Source organism: Tupaia chinensis, unplaced genomic scaffold, assembly GCF_000334495.1.
Source record: "Tupaia chinensis unplaced genomic scaffold, TupChi_1.0 Scaffold000235_1, whole genome shotgun sequence".
Taxonomy (NCBI): domain Eukaryota; kingdom Metazoa; phylum Chordata; class Mammalia; order Scandentia; family Tupaiidae; genus Tupaia; species Tupaia belangeri.
Genome location: NW_006159713.1, coordinates 3952963 through 3961924, shown reverse-complemented (window position 1 = coordinate 3961924; position 8962 = coordinate 3952963). Strand labels below are relative to the sequence as shown.

The 8962-nt window shown below is 47.4% G+C and overlaps 1 pseudogene; it reads left to right on the top strand.

Annotated features, from left to right (window-relative positions):
- Positions 1-6991: 6991 nt before the first annotated feature.
- LOC102484723 (F-box only protein 22 pseudogene) lies at positions 6992-7987 on the top strand (annotated as a pseudogene).
- The last annotated feature ends 975 nt before the right edge of the window (positions 7988-8962 follow it).

The window sequence follows — 8962 nt, the reverse complement described above, 5'->3', positions numbered from 1 at the left end:
GCCCCCAGCGCATTGCGGCAGCTGTCCCCGCCCCCGCGCCCGTGCGCACGCCCCGGGGCCCTCCTGCCCGCGCGTGCACCTGCCGTCGTGCGCACGGCCCACGGTTCGCCGTGTGCGCGCAGTAGCCCACTCTCTGCGGTGGAGGCCGCCAGGGACGCCTCCACCTGAGGCCGCTGCAGGTGGAAGCGCGCACGTACCATTTCTGAAAGTGGAGGGAAGGAGGCTTTTTATATTTCCCAGCCCTCCCTGCGCCTCATCCTCCTCATCCTAGACTTCTCTGGAGCGTCATTTTCTGCCCAAATAGGGCACTGAGCTGGGCGACAGAAATAACCCTCACTTTCGGCCCATACTCACAATTGCGCCCACGGCGTGTGCACAGGAAAGGGTCGTTTTCCATCCTGCCTCGGTGCTTGACTCGTATTTCCCGTTATACAAATAAGGAAAAGTGAGGCCTGAGAGGAGGAGACCCACCTAGGGCCCAGAATGAGTTTGAGGAGGATCCTGGCCTAGAACTCAGAACTCAGGTACCCAAAAGCAGTGGTCCACAACCTTCCCTGCACCAGGGACCCGCCTGGTGGAAGATAATCTCTCCAGGGAGAGATTATCCCCCACGTTGCAATGTACAAGGAACCGATCACAACTACAGGGTTTGGGCTCCCACGAGAATCCAGTACTGCGGGTGATCTGACCAGAGGCACAGCCTGGCGACCAAGGCGAGTAATCGAGAATGGCTGCAAACACAGCCCAAGCCCTGCTGCTGACCTGCTGCCCACCCTGGGCTGGGCCACCAGGGTAGGAAGCCAAGGGGCCTGGACCAGTGACAGTCCGAGGTAGGGGTTGCCCTAAGGCATTGTCAGTAGAAGCGTGCCACTTCACTGCCCACCCATCACACACCTAAGAAAGAATATAAAATCAGAAGAAATGTTTTGTTGGTTTGTTTGTTTGTTTTAGTTTTTCTATAGAATCCATATGCTCGTCAGAGAGAGAGAGAAAGTAACACCCCTGCCCCCGCAATGGCCATGCTGCAATACCTTTGCAATACCTTCTCCTCCGGTCACCTCGCTTGATTTGGGGCACGCATGCACACTCCACTAGCATGATTTTGTAAGCTGCCAGGTCTAGTGCTCACCCCATGCAGTTAGCCAGGTGGGATCCAGTACCTTAACCACCACAGCACCTACTGGCCCAGGGGAAATTTTTCTATTTAATAAAAAGAGCTTGAAAAAAAAAAGATGAATACATACTTAATACTTTTAGAGGAAAAACTAAAGGGAAAGAAGTCTAAATTGCCTTGGGAGTGCCTGGGGAACTAGTATCTTCTACCCTAAGTCCAGACTCAGATCAGCTCTGGGGTGGTTGCTCCCCCATTTCCCCAACGGATTGCTAAAGTTCGAACATCGCCTTTCAAGGATGACCCTAAGACAGGGACAGGCACTCCTATTACATCCTCTTCCGCCTCCCGAGGGCTGCTGCCGAGGAAGGCTACTTGTGGGTGAGCGGCACAGTGACCTGGGGAAGAGGAAAGCAGGAAATAATTGCTCTTCACAAGACAGGACCATCCGGGAGCCCTGGAGACAACAAAGTTGGGGGGAGAGGAGCCAAGAGAGCAGAGCTGGGAAAGAAGAAACGCTTTGCAGAGGGCGTTGTAGACATGTTTCTGTGCGGTGTAACTATCTCTGTCCCTCTGAGACTTTCCGGAAATCTGTCTTGCTTGCCAAGCCAGGGTTGGGGTAGAGCTGAGTGGTAAGGTGCTCCCCAATGAAAGCAGGGCCAGAGTAAGTGTGAGACAAAGAGCGAGTTGCACTGGAGTAACACAGAAAAAAATTTGCCCTGAAATGAGAAATGTTTTTAAACTTAATTTTCTTCCATGAGCTAGAGAGACAGAGAAAACGAGGCAGCATTCCCAACAAGGTCTTGATGGCTTGATCCCCCTCTAGCCTCAGCCAGCCCCAGATCATGGGCACACACGCGCCTGGCATGTTCAGGGAGGTCTCTGGATGTGAACCTGGAACCTTCTTATGTGGGTCAGCTTCACAGAGCATCATGCTTTACCATTGTGCCATGCTCTGGCCCTGAATCTGAGTAATTAATGAAAACAGAGGTCTAGGGTCTAGGCGATACGTGGTAGGAGGTCTTTCAGAGTCCGAAGACATCAAGTCATGGGGTCCAGAGCAGAGCAGAGTGGCTGTGTCCATCACTTTCATGCGTTCATCAGTCTCTTCTCATTCCTTCTCCTTATAAACCCAATCGTTGGGACCTCGCCCTATCTATCTTTCAGCACCATGAGGATAGTTCGTTTCCCCTTAGTACCATCACAACTAAATCTCAACATATGAATTTTGGGGTGACATACGCCATAGCAGATGGGAGCACAGGGATTTCTGGGAGAAGCTGTGCACAACCAACTGTCTCCATGCAAACCTGAGCCTCTGTTCTAAATCTGAGCTGGACAATGCTTTCAAATGTTGGTTGAAAATCCCTCTTCCCCTAAAATGTTACCTGTCCAGTGCCCTCCCCTGCATGGCCTCAACTGGGACTGAGCTAGTTGGTTTCTTCAGGCCTTTGTTTGCAGGCTAGATTGGTTCATGAGATTAAGTGGAAGAAAGAGACAACAATGAACAGGAGAAGAAAGATGAGTCAGAGGAGATAGCTAAGACCCGAGCCTGAGCTTGTTCTCAACATTGGTGGGAATTTCAGATTCCAGTTCACCAACTCTCGCACTTTTTTTTTTTTTTTTTTTTTTGTATCTAAGGGAATTTTTACTAAGTTCACTCTGGCTTCATCCCTCTCTGGTCTAGGCCCTGAACATTCCCTAGACTTTAGGGCATCCATATCTAGGATTTGGTCCCTGAGAATCACTCAGTTGAAGCTGTCTCCCCTCCATTCTCCTGAGGCTGCTCAGATTTCCTTGGGATGGAGACTGCAGAGCTGAAATGGCTACTTCCCTGATCCCTCAAGGGTGGCCAGGATACTAAGTTTCTGAAAACTACAGTATTCTTCTGAAATACTCTGTCCCTATTCTTCTGGTGGCCTGGTCCCTCTTCCTTCTGTTTGTTTCCATAGCATGTAATACTTTCTAATAAATTCTTTACTTATTTGTAATGTTTGCATGTTGTCTGTCTCCTTTTACTAGAAAAAAATTTTTTAATTTGCTGGAGGGTGCATGTGCTTATCAGAAACAGAAAGAGTGACAGAGAGGGGGAGAGGGCACTCCCCAGTGAGGAATGGTCACGCTGCGACTATCCATTTTTCAATTTCTTCATCCTGCCAAGATTTGGGGCACACACACACACACACACACACGGCATTTTTCTCAAGCCACCATGGCCAATACTTGAACCACACTCTTAGTTATGTGGGATCCACCTCCCTCACTCACCAGACCATGAGTGAGCTCCTTGGTGCTAGAATTGAAGAAGGCAAGAGCAAGGGTCATTGTTTCTGTTCATTGATATATCCAAAGTGTCTGGTACACAGGAGACAGCCAGGACGCACTTATTGAATGAGTGAACGAATAAATGATTCCAAAGTTGTGCTTGCTGGTTTTACAGTGCGTCCATGCCTCTTAGCAGTAATGTAGCAATTTACTTAAAATTTCTGTGCCTTGAGTCACTCAAGAGTAAAGTTAGAATGATAGTCATTTCACTTAGAAAGCCCTTAGAGTAAGCCCTAACCATTTTGGTTCATACCATTCACAAGGGAAGAGGTCAGGTGGGGAGGACTCTGCATGGAGTCCCAAATCCCTAAATCTCCTACTTGGCATACAGCTTCATTGTCACAGTAGCTCTGTGCTTTCTGAAATGTGCTGGCCTCCAATGGCTACAGGACTACAGGTGTCAGCATGACCCAGCTAAGTCACAGACATCAGTCCTCCCTCCAGGCCCATAACCCAATCCCAGTGCTTCCTGGAAGAAGGGAGTATACAGAGATTTTTATCTTTTCAATTAGGTTGGGGCCAATGAGCAGGCCCAGGTAGGCCAAGGGGCAGAGATCATGCAGTATCATACCAACTAAGGGATGGAAAATCCCCAGATGATCTCGGAAAAAAACCAGGAGCCCAGCAAGTCCCACGCCCTGGCTGAAATTGGCCTAATACAGCATTAACACTGTCACATTGCTCTCAAAGAGTTTTCCAGGCACTGAATCATTGGCCAGGATTTTAGGAGTCTGTGTAAGCAATAGTGTATAAAAACAGTACAAATATGCTTATGTGCATATAAAATTATTTATTCTTTTTTGAGAGTTTTTTTGCTACAGAGTACATGCACTCATCAGAAAGACAGAGAGAGACAGAAAGTGAGAAATCACTCGCCAGAGGAGATGTCTACGCCGCAATCCCTTCTCCTCCATTTTCCTCTCCAGATCTTGGTCATGCATGCACATGCACACAGCATGAGTTTAAGCCACTGGGTCCGGGACTCAAAACTGTGGTCGACTACTTGGGAGTCCAGTGACATAGCCATTGTGCCAACTGCTGGTCCCTTAAGTTATTTCTTGAAGAGATCTGGATTTATCAGAAGGATGACTTTTGAATTAGCAATTTTGTCCACAAGGCAGCTGAAGCCTTAGAATGGCTCTGGTCTAGGATTCCCCCTAGTTTCTAGTTCCAGCCTGTCTAGGCAGTAGCTTTCTGAACTCCAGGAAGCCTCTCCCTAGTGTGTCCCCCAGTATTCACATCGTTGACCAGATAACTGCTAGTGGCTACTATGGACAATGCCTTTCACTTATTGGGAGTATACACCAGTTACCACAGAGCACTACATAGAGCATCACATGTTACCTCACCTACTCTTTCTATTTACCCTTATGCTGAGCTTCATTAACCCCATTTTGCAGGTGAGGAAATTGAGGCTCAGAGAGATTAACTTACTTGTCCTGAAAGCTGACTCAGGACTTGAACCTAAGTACAGTGCTATTCAGCCTGCTGTGATATACTTAGTTCACTATGAATGCCAGTTATTAAGCACACTATGTGCCAGACTCCTGTTTATGTAGATGATAATGTTCTGATACCCTGAGCATCTTTGTGGAATTCCAGCATCTTCAGGTCTGCAACAAAGAAAGTCATCCTGCCTCCTCTCTCTACCCATAAGGCAGGCCTGAAGCCCTTGTCTAATGCCCCATGTGGCCCTCAATGGCCCACGATACTGTATGTGGTTTTCCACACAGGAGGGCTTCGACCCCTAACCTCGGATCTCCCTGGAAAGGTGCTGAGTTTCTAAACCTAAAACAGTCCTTGTAAATCGCAATAACTAGGTCTGGGGGCATAAATTCTAGTCTTTTGTGATACTGGCTTCCAAAATGTCATCAGGTTATTGGTGCATCCTGGGTTTTGAGTAGGTAAAGTGCCCTTCCCCTCCATATTCGTGGCCCACTCACCGCAGAGTTTAAGCAGTGATTCTGAGACTGCTTCTGCAAACTCACGTCATGGATACCATCTGCTTTGTTTGAACAGATGAAGAAAATCAGAGAACATGGATTTAAAGTCACACGGCAAGGTCATAATGATTCCAAGTCTGGCTCCACTAGTCCAGCTTCCCAAAGTGAAATTTTTCCCCCATGTATGTGTGTACTCACGAGAGAGAGAGAGAGGAATCACCCCCCAGGGGGATGGTCACACCTGTGCCTTCTCCTCTATTCTCCTCTCAGGATTTTAGGCACCCACGTACACATGCCTGGTGTGTTTTTCAAGCTGCCAGGTCTGGGACTTGAACTGCCCAGTTAGTCATGTGGGATTTTGCCACCTTAGCCACCATGCCACCTGCTGGCCCTGAGATTTGATTTTTTTCAGTTTTGCTGGGAAACATGTGCTCACGAGAGAGAGAGAGAGAATCGCCCTCCTTAGGGGATGACCATGCTGCAATCCTCTTCCAATCTCTTCTCAGGATTTGGCGCATGTACACATATGTGCTGGCATTAATTTTCAAGTCATGGGGTCCAGGACTCAAATCATGAAGTCAGCTATGTGGCATCCAGTGCCTTAACCTCCATACCACTTTCTGGGCCAGAGAGATGTTTATAAATAACCTTGAATCACATAATAACAAGGTTACTCTCTTAGCACTTCTCTATCAATCTTCCTGATTGCCTCAGAAAGACTCGGCTGGGTGCTAAGGTTCTTTAGTGCCTCTTCTATCCTGGCCCAACTCCCCTCTTAAAAGTGAGAGGGTGGAGGAGTCAAGGAAAGGACAGGAATGAAATTTAATAACTGCTTTATTTTTTCTGCATTTATCTCCATGGTTACTTCCTGTTTATGGCAAATGCTTCAGTCTCCTTTACAGCAGTGATACACGATTTCCTTTTCAAACAAATTCTAGGATAATAATAGACCAGCCAACATGATGTAGGTCTCAAAGGACAGCAATCCGGGAAACATGGCTCTCCACCAGGCTGCACCCGAGTGCCCACAGACAGCTCTCTTCTGGTCCTGTTTCCTCTCCCCTCCTGTACCCTCCCTAGCCAGACACCTTCATGTGGGATCTAAGGGTCTCCAAGAGATTCTGCTCTTCTCTTTGGTCATTGGCGGGATATTGGGATATTAGAGAAAGAAGTTAGGAAGGACTATCTAGATGTCAGGTTTCTTTTATTATTATTATTGTATTTATTTGTTTAATTTTGCTACAGGGTGCATGCACTTGCTGGAGAGAGATAGAAAGAGAAGGAAAGTGAGAAAGCACCCCCAAAGGTGATGGCCATGCAGCAATCTCTTCTTCTCTATTCTCCTCTCAGGATTTTGGGCATGCACACACACCAAGTGTATTTTTTAAGGCACCAGGTCCAGGACTTGAACTCCACAGTCAGCCATGTGGGATCTAGCCACCTTAACCACCACACCACTGGCTGGCTCCACCTCAGGTCTCTTAAGGTGACCATGTTGACCCCAGTAACTACACCAATATTTTGGTTCCCTGTGTTTTCTCTCGGCTTTCTGACTGTAACAGAGGGTGTTCCCTTAGAGTCAGGAGTTCAAACTGAGCTGATGTGAGCATAGATGGGTAGGATCCAAGGATCACCCCTTTACCAGGGTTTGGTGGGAGAGGCGCTAGAGAATGTTCGCATCCTGTCATGGGCAGTGCGCTACATGGCTGACTCAGAAACTTTCATGAGCCTGGAAGAATGTCACAGCCACAAGAGAGCAAGGAAGAGAACCAGCATGGAAACGGCATTTGCCCCTGAGAAGCTATTCCCGAAACAGTGCCAAGTCCTTGGGGTCATGACCTCAGGAATTGTAGTGACCCCTATGGGACAGGGTAGCAATCAACCTCAAGAAATTGAAATGGGAGAATCTGGTTTTGCTCTATTATTTCCTCAAATTGAAGGAATACAAATACAACCCTTTCGTTTTATTGAAGATCCAAAGAGTTCAACACTAGAAAGGCATCAGCTCATTGAAGCAGGTCTCTTCCAGAACCCTGACCTCCCTGTAGTCCTGGTCTTTGGCTACAGTTGCTGTAAGGTGGGACCCAGTGACTACCTGCAGCAAGTGGCCAGCACTTTCGGCGACGTGGACATCATCTTGGCTGGGGGCCAGGTGGATAACCTGTCGTCCCTGACTTCAGAAGAAGCCTCTGGATATTGACCCTACGAGTGTGGTCAGACTCTCGCTCAGTGGACCCCAATCCAGAGGGCCACAGTGCTCTCCAAAAAGGACTTCAATGACGAGAAGGTGGCGGAGGTTGCCCTGCAAAGCCTCAGAGCAGCCAACAGCTCAGAGCAGAACACCGTGGGCTTCACGTTCGGTGCGTGGGCAGGGGCTTCCCGGGGCAATGTGGAGGAGGATGCCTTCAGGAAGTTTTTCCTAGTGTTCCCTTATTTGACTTTTTTTGGAAATGGAGAAATTGGGTGTGATCCAACAGTCACCGGTAACTTTATACTGCGGAAGTATAACGAGATCAAGGATGATGATCTGTTTCACAACTCTATGATAATGACATTCATTCATCTGGGGTCTCCAAATAAAGCCATCTTTCAAGTGGCTGTATCTTAATACAACTCTTGGATTCTGCCTTTCTCCAGAAAATGGAGACATGGGGTACGTGTATTTCAAACAGAAATAAGGCACTTCTGTTTTATAGTTTGATGCTCTAAGATCACATGGTGTAGTCTGTGATGTGCTGGGAGGAGGACAGCTCTGGACAGGACACAGCCCAGGAGTGGAGAGCTGCCCAAGGCACAGGCAAACCGTCCCGGCTGCACTGCACCCAGTTACGTGGATGCTGGGACTCAGGACTGTAGGACAGAGACCAAAGGCATTCCCCACTGCCTCTGCACTGTTAACAGAGTCACAGAGACTGGTTTTCTCAAGGAAGGAGAGGAATACAGAGCTGGCTGTCTGAGAAATCTTTCTCTGCTTTTCAATTTTACTGATTTTTTTCAGGCACTGTAACAGTTATTACTGAGTTTTTACTTAATGATAAAAATTAAAGAACTATTTTTGTTCTGGTAGAGTCCAGATAAATTGCCAGGATTTATCAGGATTTTACTTTATTAGTAAAACATTTCCTTTTTTTCCCTCAAAGGAACTGAGAGGGAAATCTTCTTCACCTAGTTTGACACAGCTAATGAGTAGGCCAGAGAATTACATCACCTTACTTTGGATTTTATACCGATAAAGCATATTTTGGAAACACACACACACCCACACACATACACACACGAGCAACTGACTTAGGTGTCAGACATACCTGAGTTTAAATCACCTCAGTTTTCCTTGGCTTTTTAATGGAGATAATAATGCTCCTCACCTCTTGGGTTATGGCGGAGCATTCAATGAGATTCTTCATTCAGCTTGCTCGACACATAATCGGTGCTCAATAAACAGTGGTCCTGATATCACTCCCATGTTCAGTCATCTTTGAGAATTTTGAGCTAGCGAATAATGGTATCCATTTTCCCTCACCCTGCCTTGATGGCTCTGGTAGATCTGGGTCTGCCTGCCTGTGCTAACCAGATGTGATCCCTG